This window comes from Macaca fascicularis, chromosome 18 (assembly GCF_037993035.2).
Source record: "Macaca fascicularis isolate 582-1 chromosome 18, T2T-MFA8v1.1".
Taxonomy (NCBI): Eukaryota; Metazoa; Chordata; class Mammalia; order Primates; family Cercopithecidae; genus Macaca; species Macaca fascicularis.
In genome coordinates this window covers 2,870,142-2,883,812 of record NC_088392.1, presented here as the reverse complement: position 1 = coordinate 2,883,812, position 13,671 = coordinate 2,870,142, and positions in this window count along the sequence as shown.

Sequence of the window (13,671 nt, the reverse complement as noted above, 5' to 3'; positions counted from 1 at the left end):
TAATTCTCATTGTGTGGATGACAGCAGGCTAATTAGTAATACCAGAGAGCGTCCCCCTTCACCTTTAGGGTCACAAGCCAATGTACTTCCCTTGTTTATTAGCTTAACACAAAGGGTCATTATGGTAATCCCACCCCTCCATGGGGTCTGGGTGTTTTTTTTTTGGGGGGGGGGGTCTCACTTTGATTTCTGGGTAATAAAACTTTGTGAGTAAATGTATTAACATAGTACATTTACATTTATAAATGTGCTAATGTAATACATTAATGTAAAATTTTGTGAGTAAATGTAATAATGTGGTTTGACAATCTTATAATTAGTATTTACAATGCTTTTGAAAGTATTTGTACATGAAAATTGCTGACATGGTACTTCACAAAATCCTGCTGATAGCCTTTCTTGCTTCTCTTATGTAGAAGAGAGAAGGTAAGAGGGCGGTAGAAAGAGCAAGCAGGATCCCAGGCACTCTTCCTTTACCGATTATGGTTTCTGTTCAAAAATTAGACTCTCCGAGTATAATTACTTCCCTGTATATCTTTTGGCTAAACTTATTCTTTTTTCTGTACTGTACTAAACTGCTTTAGCTATTTTATAAGAGCTAAGTATTTCGCTAAGCTCTTGCAATATTGAAAGAATCTATATTCTGAGAATTTGAAAACATGTCAGCCCACCTAAATTACATATTGATCAGGTTTAATTGCATGCCACCCATCAGTATTAGGTTTGAAAATTCATAAAAGAGAAATAATGTACTCTTTGTGGATGATTACTTCTGGGGCATTTAAATGAATTCCATCACTTAACCTGGGCTGAGACAGATTATTGAGCCCTGCCATCTAAGCGTTCAAAGACCAGTGCAGTCGAACAACTGTTTTCAACTATCAGAGAACAGCAGAGTGCAAACAATATAAATTTATATAGATTTTCTTTTAAGGAAAATAGCAAAGTAAAACATTAAAAGTAAACATTCATTTTTCAATTGCTTCCTGAATTACCCAGCTCATTGTCTCCTTACATCAGCCTGCATTTTTCATTCTTTTTGGATTCCAGGCATCCTTTTATTTCAAGTAGTAATTCACATCTTAATTAATATACAGTAATCAAAGAGATAAGCAAAGATAAATGATTCACAGCTTAGTTTTATTTGTTAAGGTTAATTTTTTATGCCAGTGCATAAAAGGGTTTTAATGCTGATTCTTCAGGGGACAAACCATTTAATTTTCATAAAAAACTCCGAAGTTTTGCATTGTCCATGGTGAATACTCTTTCAAAGCTTTCTTCTCACGAAGGTCACACCAGCTAAGAAAATGAGTTCATCATTAGTTTTCAGGATGCTCTTTACATTTAGAAATTATGTTTGCTGGTATTGGTTGTGTTTTGAGAAATTGTGCTTATGTATGTTTTTTTTTTTTTACAGATTATCAATACAAAGTAAAAAGAGCCAGTTAAAATCATTGGGCTTACTTGGATAATAGTTTAAGAGCTACATTTTATTTAGACACTTTGAGGTAATAAATATCTGTGAGCATAATTAACTGTCTTTATCTAGGTCTAGTCCTACAGATGCTGCTTTAGGACCTTCCGTATTGTCTTTTATAAATGTTAGCGTTGAGTTTAGCCTGGGAAATTATCTGGGTCTGTGAGGTATGCCAAAAGGACTTGTTTTTAAATAGTGGATTATTATATATGTAGCCACCGAACAGATGCATCCCTTTATCTTCTTGGCACAAACAAAGCATCATGTTTTATTCCTTATGAAGCAAAGGTAACACTGGCCAAATGAACTCTCTGACAGATCTGACTTCATTGTTTATTTGACTGAAATCACAGCGTGGGAGGTAGAAAATGACTGTTTACAGGGGCCAAGGGGCATGGTTGTATCTTGAGTCCTTACTAAGGTCACAATTGCATCAGGATCCTCTAAGAGAATCTGCTATCTTCTCTAAGACAACTCAGAAAGCACATCTCAGTGTTTCTGCCTCTTGGCTGATGGCAAATGCCGGTTCTAAAGCATGAGAAGAAGGATCGCCTGTACTTAGCATCCAATACTGTAAACCATATCAATATAGGGGTGTGTGTTGATGTTGTTGTTTTGCTACATTCTTAATAAGAAAATGAGGGGAAGAGAGACGTAACTGCCACACCGCGATTCTCCTGTGGGAGGCCAGCTTGCCAGATTTCCCACACATGGGAGCCAGGTGACCGTGCACTCAGATCAAATAAAGTTATTGGAATGTCCTCAACGTTGTATGATGGGAAGGTGGCTTTACTTTGCTAATTGACTACCTGTTATCTAATGAGTTATGCTGTACAAGAACACATTTACCTAAATCATCCACTGGGCAAATAACTTTTTCCAAGACTCTACTGAAAAACAAGAAAAAATGGTATATCCAGGGAACACTTGGAGTTCTCTTTTTTAGGACCCATGAAATTCTTCCCTGGTGGGTTGTCGTTATGAGTCAAGGAAGAATTGATTTTACTTTTGGCTATTCCAACACAAAGCACAAAACAAGGTATTGATGAAAAGAAATTATCTTAGATCATAACCAGTTATAGGGTAAGGGATGTCAGGTGGAGGAAGAGGAAACTCTCTTAATAATAAAAAGAGAATGAGAACTGAAAATGCACAAAATAAAACATATGCAAAGACCTGAATCAGGATGACCCTTAAAGAATTCATGCTAGGTATGAATTATATTTACATAAAATGGAAATGTGATATAAAGGACTTTGATTGTTCTTTAAATTGTTGGTGGCCCAGGCAAGGTAAGATATGGATGAATGAAGAGTAAACAATGTTCTGTTGCTCATTGGGTTGAAGGTTATTCAAAATCTGAGTCCACTGGGTGAAAACTACATGCATTAAACCATTCTTGTTACTGTGGTGGTGGTGGTGGGTGATGGTGGTGATGGCGTTGGTGCTGGTATTGGTGCTGGTGTTGGTATTAGTGCTGGTAGTGTTGGCATTGGTAGTGGTGGAGGTAATGGTAGTGGTGGTGATAGTGATGATGATGGTGGTGATGGTGTTGCTAGTGGTAATGGCAGTGATAATGATGCTGGTGGTGGTGATGGTGGTGATGGTAGTGATGATGGTGGTGATGGTGTTAGTGTTGGTAGTGGTAATGGTAGTGATGGTGGTGGTGATGGTGGTGGCAGTAGTGATGGTGATGGCAGTGATGGTGATGACAGTGGTGGTGATAGTGATGGTGGTGGTGATAGTGGTGGTGATGATAGTGGTGGTGATGGTGGTGATGGTGACAGTGGTGGTTATGGTAGCAGTAGTGATGGTGGCGGTGGTGGTGGTGATGGTGGTGGTGATGATGGTGATAGTGAGGATGATGATGGTGGTGATGGTGGTGGAGGCGATGGTGATAGTAATGATGGTGTTGGTGATGGTGATGGTGATGATGATGGTGATTGTGATGGTGGTGATGGTATGGTAGTGGTGGTGATGGTGATGGTGATGATGGTGGTGATGGTGGTGGTGATGGTGGTAATAGTGATTCTGAACTGCCTCTTAGGGGAAAGCAATGTGAAGAGTTGAAGTCATCTCAGTGGGGTGCCTGGAGATGAGACCAGTAGAAATACAGAAGTGATAAACAGAGCCTCAGGGGAAGGCTTTCCATGTAAGTAGAATGACTAACCTCCAAAAGAATTCATTGGCATTCAAACAGCTTCTAACTGTTCAGAATTTTCTAAACGTTTCTCAAAAATGAAAATTCTCCCACTTGGGAAGGCAATACACAAGAGTAGAAACGGCATGCACTCTGAAACAAGAAAGCCAGGCATCCAGAACCTGGCTCTCATTAGCTGTGTGAGCCCAGCCAATTTTCTTAGCCTCTCCCAGTGTCGTGCTCTTCATCTGTAAAACCATCGTCTTAATAGTTTGGCCAAGTTTATTATTTAGCTTAAAATGGATAATATATGTAAATTGCCTTGGATAGCATTGGCGCGTATTAGGCGCTTCATAAAAATTTCCTTTCTTATCATCTAATCAGTCAGTTATGAGATGTATTACAGAACCTAGATTTGGAGGTGGATTATAGAAAGTTGGTTTTCCTGTTGCTTATAAATCTATAAAAAATTAAGAAGTCCCCATTGTGAAAACAGGACAGGGAACGGGGGAATCAAGACTAAGGGAAGTTCATGCTCTTAGAACATCCCATTTCCTTTTGCCCCTGGGGAAAATTTATGTCACTTACTGCTTTACAACTCTTTGCCACCCTCAGAATCTAATCAAATCCAAGAATTTTCTGTGTAAAAAGCAGCTTGTCTAATGATGAAATGAAGGACCTTATACTTAATTATACCAATGTCACATTGGAAAATGGTATTTGAGACAATGAGAGGAATATGGTGGGCAAATTATTAAGTTATTGTGAAATTTCTTTTGGCTTGATTTTGAATTCTAAAATATAAGAAACAATATACTTATGCAGTTTGTGCAGTTATTTGAGGATATTTTATATAATGTACCATTGAAATAATTTTTTCATATATAGTATGCACATTGTAAATGTATCAGTGGCTTGTTTGTGAGGGAGGTCTAAATCAAACTAGCTTTCAAGAAAGACGCTTTTTTTAAGGCAAGTGCCCAAACTGCAAGCCTTTGAGAAGGAAAGCAGAAATGCCCGGATGCAGAGAACTGAATATTTCTGTCTTCTATCCTTTCTGGAGGGTTGAATTGGAGAATAGTGGACTAAGAACCCAGCACTTTGGGAGGCTGAGGCGGGCAGATTACGAGGTCAGGAGATCGAGACCATCCTGGCTAATACGGTGAAACCCCGTCTCTACTAAAAAATACGAAACAAATTAGCCGGGCGTGATGGTGGGAGCCTGTAGTCCCAGCTACTCAGGAGGCTGAGGCAGGAGAATGGCGTGAACCCGGGAGACAGAGCTTGCAGTGAGCTGAGATCGCGCCACTGCACTCCAGCCTGGGCGACAGTATGAGACTCCGTCTCAGGAAAGGAAACATGTCATTTTCCAAAATGAAAGGATTGCATGTGCACAGGAGAATATTTCAGACCCCGGATGTCATAAAGAAGAATGCAAAAATCACCATAAATATCAGGTTCTGGGGATTCTGGCAGCTTCTTTCTCAAGACAATTTGTCTTTTACACATGTGATGGTCTCTTAAATTACTGTAAGAATACAAACGAAACTCTTTTAATGCTTCCATTTGTTTCCTTTGTTAACACTGTTTCTCAGAGATGGTTAATTGTGGTGTGTATGTGTGAATGTGTGTGGTGTGTACACAGTGTGTGTACACGAGTGGGTGTGAATGTATGCACATGTACACCCAGCCCTCGCTCTGTTATCCTACTAATTCTCCTTGGCCATCTGTTGATCCTTGGGTACTGATTCCTATTCATATTTCAGGGTCTGGATTGATCAGCATTGGTCTCTCAGGGCTCATTTTCCCAGCTCAGATGTGAATTCCCATTGCCCTTTCGAGGAATACTTTGGGGCTATTCAAGAAAGAGAAGGGGTGTGTGGGTTGGTGGGTGGGTGGGTAGCATTTCATATTTTTTAGAATGCATGGATAAAATTGACTCTAGGTTTCGAAACACCTATTTCCTTGAGATTCCCAAATACTTGTTTCCTGGACACGTGATTCGGTTTAGAGGGTGTTCTCCACCCCATCCACACACTGTAGTCCCTTCACATCCTCCCTTCTATGTGAAGATGTTTTCTGGGGTTGTAGACAGTGTGCCGACCCTGAGCATCACCCTCCGAGCTGTGTGGGCCCTGAACAGCCTGGCCAGCCCTGCCCTGAGCATGTCTGTCCAGAACCCGTTAGCCACCTTTCTCCAGCCCCTCTGCCTGCACCCCCTGGAGTATTGGAAACTGAGTCTGGGCAAACTACCTCGATTAGATTCAGTTTCGGCGAATGACTTGTAATTCATGAGTTACATGCTCTGGGAAATCTAAGTATCTACAAGCTTCTTTGAAAAATGTGCATTTATTTCAAGGAGACAGAGCTATAGTTACAGATACTATACTATTTTCTGAGATCTCTCTTGAAGCGTAGCGATGACCAAAACAATTTGGGGATCACCCCGAAGTGATGAAAACCCTTCAAAGAGAAGATATGATGGGAAATATGAAGGAATGAAAAGTCCCAGAGAGAGAGCTTCTCAGTATCCTCACCTCCTTCCCTGGGTGGGAGATGGATCCCCTCCTATGCACCCAGAGGTTAGGGGGTCTCCCTTCCTCTGCAGTCCCGTTTACTGAGCACGGATTGCACCAGCGTGGGCTGTGGAATGGACAGCAGTGTGTGAGTCCCATAGCCCCCTGCCCAGGGGAGGACTACTCGCGCCACCTGAGGGCTGCCCTCAGGAGGGGAGCAGAGTGAGCCAGCAGGGCTGTGGGGAGCAGGCTTTGTATGACAAGAGGGGGGTGCCCCTGGCTCCTGCCCGCTGGATTATGTGACCAGCTTGTTTGAAAAATTTCACAGACTGGCAAGTTGAGGAACAAGTGGAGGTGGCTGGTCCAGCTGACGGGGCTCTAGCTGGGTGGGGACTTACCTGGGGGAAGCAGGAGAACTCACAACTAGGCATTTGGGCCCCACGAGGCTCAGGCAGGTCAAGGCAGCCACAGACTCTCAGGCCTTCCAGTCCAGGTGGGGCCGGGCCTTGTGCCCGCAGAGCGCCATGCAGCACCCACTGCCTCAGTGCTGTGGCCTGTTCCCCAGGGAGTGAGAGGCTGCTCTTCATGCTACAGGGCCAGGCAGAGCCCAGCGCTGGGGCTGTCCTTGGAAATATTTGTTGTAAAATATTTATTGAGGCAAATACAGAAATAAAACCGGGATCTCTAAAGTCCACACGTGACTCACAGCCCAGGACCCTCTATTGTTATGTTTTCAGAAGTGTTACCCCAGACCAGAGGATGGAACGTGGAGTCAGAAGGACCCTCCCCTCTCGGTGTCCCTCAGCCAAAAGTTCATTTTAATTGCAACTCTCAGAGATGTTCATCTAACCTGATCCTTTTCGCCGTTTGATGGCATTTTCAACCCTCACCTAATCTATTCCATTTAATCAGGAAGTGCCCACCCCTGGAGTTTCTCCTGTGATGATCTTCCAACCACAGGAGCTTTCTATGAGCCAATTCCTACAGACCCTGCTCTGTGAGGTCACTACCACCTCTTACACAAAACATCAGTTTTCATATTGTTTAAATGCATGCATGCTGGCATTGACTTCTTGTGATGGGGTGAGAGCTGGGTAGCATGTTTGTCTTTAAGACCACGCTGAATAAAAACCCCTGGATGTGCTAATGCATCAGTGAATGCTACTAGGTTAGGGCTTCTGCAGAGGAGACACTTTCTAGTAAAAGATACAAAAGTGGGGGTGCCAGACCTGTGCCTGTCACCTGGGAAGACCAGCGCATGAGCGGGCAGGGTGGGAAGTCTCCTGGTGCTCCAGGCACACTGTCCTCAGCGGCTGCCTATTGCCTCTTGAAACTGAGGAGCCTGAACTCATGGCAGAATAGCTTTCACTATAGATCTATGACAGTGTAAATGCATAAATAATTTTTTCCCAAGATTTGCAGGAAAATAGATCTCAAGACTGCATTAGTTTTGCCATGTCCCCAGAAACATAAATGCATTCTTGAATCTGTATCTGCAAATCTTGAAAAATAAAATTATTTCAAAAGTATGCATGGCTGGCCGGGTGCAGTGGCTCATGCTTGTAATCCCAGCATGTCAAGAGGCTGAGGTGGGAAGATTGCTTGAGCCCAGGAGTTTGAGACCAGCCTGCACAACATAGTGAGATCCTGTCTCATAGTGAGACCCTGTAGTGCACGTCTGGAGTCCCAGCTACTCAAGAGGCTGAGGTGGGAGGATCACTTGAGCCTGGGAGGTTCAAGGCTGCAGTGAGCTATGATTGCACCACTGCATTTCAGCCTGGGCAACAGAGTGAGCCACTCCCTCTCTCTAACATATATGTATACGTATTTTATATATACATATATATATAAGTATGTTGTATATACATGAGGCCATCATCCCTTAGAAGGCAAATATATTCATAGTGGGCATGAAACTGTGAGTGCCAGTGTTACTAATTAAAGCACAGATTGAGTACTAATGCTGCCCAAATACCTCTGACACGTGACTTTTGCTAGATATTAGAATAGTAGATGCTATGTAGATACTATAGAATAATATCTATGATACAGATGCATGCTTTGCTGTTACAATGACCCGAATTTGAGTTCTGAGTCTCCAGTTCCACTCGTGGCTTCTGAAAATTGGTGCCATATTGGGTGGATAGAGCTTAAGCCATAAGTTGAGTCAGAACTGAATGAGAAAATTATTGGAAAGTGGGAGCTCCATGTGTGCACCTTGCAAACAATGTTATTATGATTTAGGATAACAAATAATAATATCATTTATTGCACCTCCAATGTATTAAACATCAATTTACAGTTCACAAACTGAAAAATAACCTTATGGAACTTGTCTCTGTTTTACACCTGGCTGATCTGCTGCAGGAATCTTAGCTTTCGTGCCAAGGTTTAGTCCTCCTCTGTCTTCAGTCTGACATACTATGGGAGTTAATTCAGCAACATTCACCATCCATTTGCCCCTTGAAATTCTATAGCCTCCTCCCAAACTATGGTTATCTGTTAAGTTACTTTCAACTCTGTTTGCTTATGTCCAGTCAGGCTACAGGCACATATCTAGAGAAATACGGCGTTTCCATCAAGCAACCTGACCTTCTCTCGGTGAGCTACACACCGGCCAGGTTTCTACTAGTCATTCTGTGAATGTGGAATGTCCCATAGCCACCTGGAGATTTGTATGCCTTTCTCCAAAATGAGAACTAACTGATCCCTTGGGATTGTCCAATTCTAATATTATGCAATTCTAAGATAACAGTAATTTTCAGAAACTCACTAATGATGAATAACACTGGGTTTACTTTTTTGGGGGCATTGAAGAAGAACAGGCCTTTTGTGCCCCATGGTGAGTGACTCCCAGCTACACCTGGTTCCAAAAGGGACTTGAGGCAGCGAAACCTGGCAGTGCCCAACAGAACCCCCAGGAACACTGACCCCAGCTACATTCTCTCTGTGCTGCCCCACCGTGTGAGAAATGCTTTCATAAATACAGGAATTAAGAAATCTTGGAAGACATTCTACTGTACTTATATTTAACTCTATTTAATGTTTATAAACATGAAATACCTACTTTATGCTTCCGACAACCTTTGCTTTCTACTGACATTGCCAATATAACTTCATCTAATGCATTAAAAACACAACCAGATTATTTTCCCAGATTCACATCTACTTTTACTCAAATTACATAGAATATAGAGGCAAATGTGTGTTTCCTAATAATTAATTTCCTGGATTTGCGGAACGAATTCTGCTGGAGAGACCTGGTGGAGGACAAGGCCATGCTTTTGGTGAAGGGTAACAGTCATAATTAACTTGGTGGTCAGCAAAGACCAGTCGCCATCTCAGCAAACACATTTTAGATTAGTCTGTATTTTATTTTCTTTTTGTCCCTAGATTTTTACATTTCCAATCAGATAATTGTATCATGAGTGAAAGCCAGTGTTCCCCTATGAAGAGTCCTGGGTTGTGAATAAGAGCTCAACCTCAAGCCAACAGGGTGAACTCACATTCCACTTTGCGTCTCTCTGTGTTCACACCTGTGATGTGAAGATGCTGAATCTCCAAGGCTCAGTTGAGCTCAACATTTTTATGGGGCCATTCGTACATTTGCCATCATTCACAACAGGACCTACTTGTCATCTTGGGCTATTCAACCTCCAGTCTATATTTGGATGCGATGTGCTTTGAAACTATGTTTAAGGATTATCTCAGGGGCAAAATTCGAATGGGGTGCTACGTAGCAGCACAGCTGTAAAATGGAATTGCCTTATAATCTGAGAGATCAAAATGAACAAAGCCATTAAAAAGTCTTATTCTTGTTTGCATAAACCTCTTAGTTAGCCTTGTGCTAGATACATAATTCACAAAATAGATGATTTCTGCCACCCATTACAGAGTGTTTACCAAATGCAGAAAGGTTTGCACAGTACATCTATAAGTATTTCTCGTAGGAATTGAAATGGTTTGACCATTCTGTGACATCAAGACCAGAAATTCTCATTGTTCTTTGCTCTTCCCCCCGAGACAAGATCATAACTGGAAGCTGACATAATCCAGGTATACGGTGGAGGATATTGATCTCTGTCTGTCTTGCTTCTTAGCATCTAGAACATACTTGTCATGTATACTAAAACATAAAATTTATTCTCTTCATAAAGTTTTACTAAATCAGCTGCAGAGGAAGATGTTATTGGCAGCTTTTTCATTATTGGCTGTAGTAAAGCTGAAGTGTCTGATTATTTTTGTATTTAGGGCTTGTCCTATGTCTTGTGTGTTCAGTGATAAATAGAAGGCCATTTAGAAATTCATGTTTCCCCTGAAACCTTTGTTATTCTTGGGAAGATCATTTCAAATTTACTTTATAATGCTTTTTAGGTATCAAGTGCTTTTAATTTTACAGAATCATGTTTCCAAGCTCTTTCACTATTGTTAAAGATGTGTGTTACGAGAAGTTAGAAAACAACAAAATTTTTTGAACAGTTCATAGATTGGCATAAGATTAGCATTACTCTAACAAGTACTTACCAGATGGATTTCAGACAAGAAACAGCAAACAAAACTATAAAATGGGATTTGGAAAGAAGGAAGATTTTAAAACATCTTGTTTCTTTTACTGCCTCCAAACTTGAAATTTAAAATATACAACCATATTAAGGCATAACCGTCTTCTATTGGAAAGAAAGAACAATGAATGTAGAGTCAGAAAATCTGCAGAAGAATCCACGTCCTCTGTACCAGGAGGTGACCCTAGGTCAGCTTCATAACTCCTGGAGGTTGCAGAGTGTGTGATGATTAAGCAAAACGTCATGGTCAGGTAGAACCAGGCATGCAGAAGCTGGTTAGCGAGTGTTTGTGGAGCAAATCAATCAATGAGCACAGAAACATAAAGGTCGTAAATTTTAGGAAAATGCGTGACCTTTCTCATGACTTTCAATTTACTAAACAACTACCTGGCCCTCTTAGCATTGCTCAGGAAAATCATTAAAGAATATTAAATCATCATTATTGTCTCCATAGTGTCTCATCCTGAAATATCAAACACAGAAGAACACTTCATACCACGCCCTGAAATCAGGTGCTCGTGCACTTGTGAATTTCCATTAGGGATGATACGTTAAGCCAGCAGTTGTTTTCCTGACCGTGATATTTACTACACACTTCACACGCCTCTCCTAATCTGGCTTAAGCTGTTCTGGATTATGAATATATCTCTTTAAGGCAGCAGTCCCCAACCTTTTTGGCAGCAGGGACCGGTTTGTGGAAGACAATTTTTCCACAGACTGGGAGCAGGGATGGTTTCAGGATAATTCAAGTGCATTACATTTATCATGCACTTTATGTCTATTATTATATGGTAATATATAATGAAATAATTATACGACTCACCATAATGTAGAATCAGTGGGAGCCCTGAGCTTGTGTTCCTGCAACTAGATGGTCCCATCTGGGGGTGATGGGAGACAGGGACCCCTGCTTTAGGGTACATTCTTGGATTCCATAAAAAGAATTTCATATGACTCCAGAATTCAAGGACAATTTTTTAATTTATTATTTTATTACATTTCAACTTTCATTTTAATAACCGTTATTATTATAATATTAATATGTTTAGTATTATAAAGAAGAGGAGAAAGTAGAAATCTTTATTTGATGCTTTCTACATGCCAGGCAATGTGCTGCACAATGTAGAATAGAATCTGATTTATTCTTCCCGCAGCCCATGAACTAGATCCCTGTTTTATAGATTAGAAAACTGAGACCCAGAAAGACCAAGAAAATTTCCCAAGGCAAGTAGAAATGCCAGAAAGTTAACTCAAGTCATGTGACCGTTTACAACGACTTTAATGTCATGGTCCTGAATTTCAGTTTTTAAATTTATCATTGTTATAATCATAGGTACCTTGATGCTCTAAAGCTATTGAAATAAGGGAGCATATGTATACACACAATGGAAAAATAAGCTTATTTTCAATCATTAACAGGGTGCAAAAATTATGTGTTCATATATGTGTCGAAGGATCTGCATTAATTGTGAGTGGATTTCCGTAATCAAAGAAAATGGCTCATGAATTGCCCCCGTATGAAAATTTTATTTCCAAAAGTGAATAGCAATGGATCTCAAAAACTGATTTCTTCTGTCTAACTGAAACTGAGCCATTAAGCCAACATCTCCTCAGTTCCTCCACCCCACCAGGCTCTGGTAACCACTGCTCTACTCTACTTCTGTAAGTTCAACTTATTTTGGATTCCACATATGAGATCAAAGAGTATTTGTCTTTCTGTGCCTGGCTTATTTCACTTAGCACGGTGTCCTGCAAGTTCATCCATGTTGTTGCAAATGACAGGATTTCCTTCTTTTTATGGCTGAGAAGTATTCTGTTGTGCACATATACCACATTTTTAAATCCATTCATTGGTGGATGGACACTTGAGTGGATTTGGATTCTGTAACTTGACTATGGTGATTACTGCCGCAATAAACATGAGAAGGCAGATATGTCTTCAGCGCCCAGATTTCAAATCTCTGAATCTACACTCAGAAGTGGGATTGCTAGATCATGTGTTCATTCTGTTTTTAGTTATTTGAGGAATCGCCATTCAGTTTCCATAATGGATGCAGTAATTTTTGTTCCTACCTGCAACAGACAGTGTGCCCTTTCCTTCACATTCTTGCTTGTGATTTTCTTTTTGATAAAACAGCTTGTTCTAGCAGGAGTGAGGTGACTTCTCATTGTAGTTTTAATCTGTGTTTCCCTGATGATTTGTGACGTTGAGCATTTTTAAATATATCTGTTGGCTATGTATTCACCTTCTTTCAAGTATGTCTATTTGGGTCCTTTGCTCATTTTTAATGAGGTTATTTGTTTTCTTGCTGTTGAGTTGTTTTAATTCTTCATGTATTTTGGACAGTAACCCTTTTTCAGGTCTATGGCTTGGAAATCATTTCTCCTAATTTGTAGATTGTCTCTTCACTGTGTTCACTGCTTCCTCCACTGTGCAGGAGACTTTTTGTTTGATGCAATACCATGTGTTTACTTTTGCTTTTGTTGCCTGAGTTTTGCGGCCAAATCCAAAAATTCCTTGCCCAGACCACCACCATGTAGTTTTTCCCTTATGTTTTCCTCTTGTCGTCTTACAATTTCCAGTCTTAGGTTTGAGTCTTTCACCCATTTTGAGTTGATGTGTGTATATGATGTGACATAAGCATCTGATTTCTTTCTTCTGGATGTGGATATCCAGGCTTCCTAACATTCTTTATTGAAGACTCTGTTCCCTATTGTGTGTTCTTGGCAACTTTGTCAAAATTAATTTGATCATGAATGGGTGGGTTTAATTCTGGGCTCTCTATTCTGTCCAGTGGTTGATGTTTCTGTTTTTATACCAGTACCATGCAGTTTTCATTACTACAGCTTTGTGCTGCTTTTATACCAGTACCATGCAGTTTTCATTACTACAGCTTTGTGCTGCTTTAACATCAAGTAGTGTGATATTTCCAGCTTTGTTCTTTTTGCTCAAGATTGCCAGATGTTCAGGGTTTT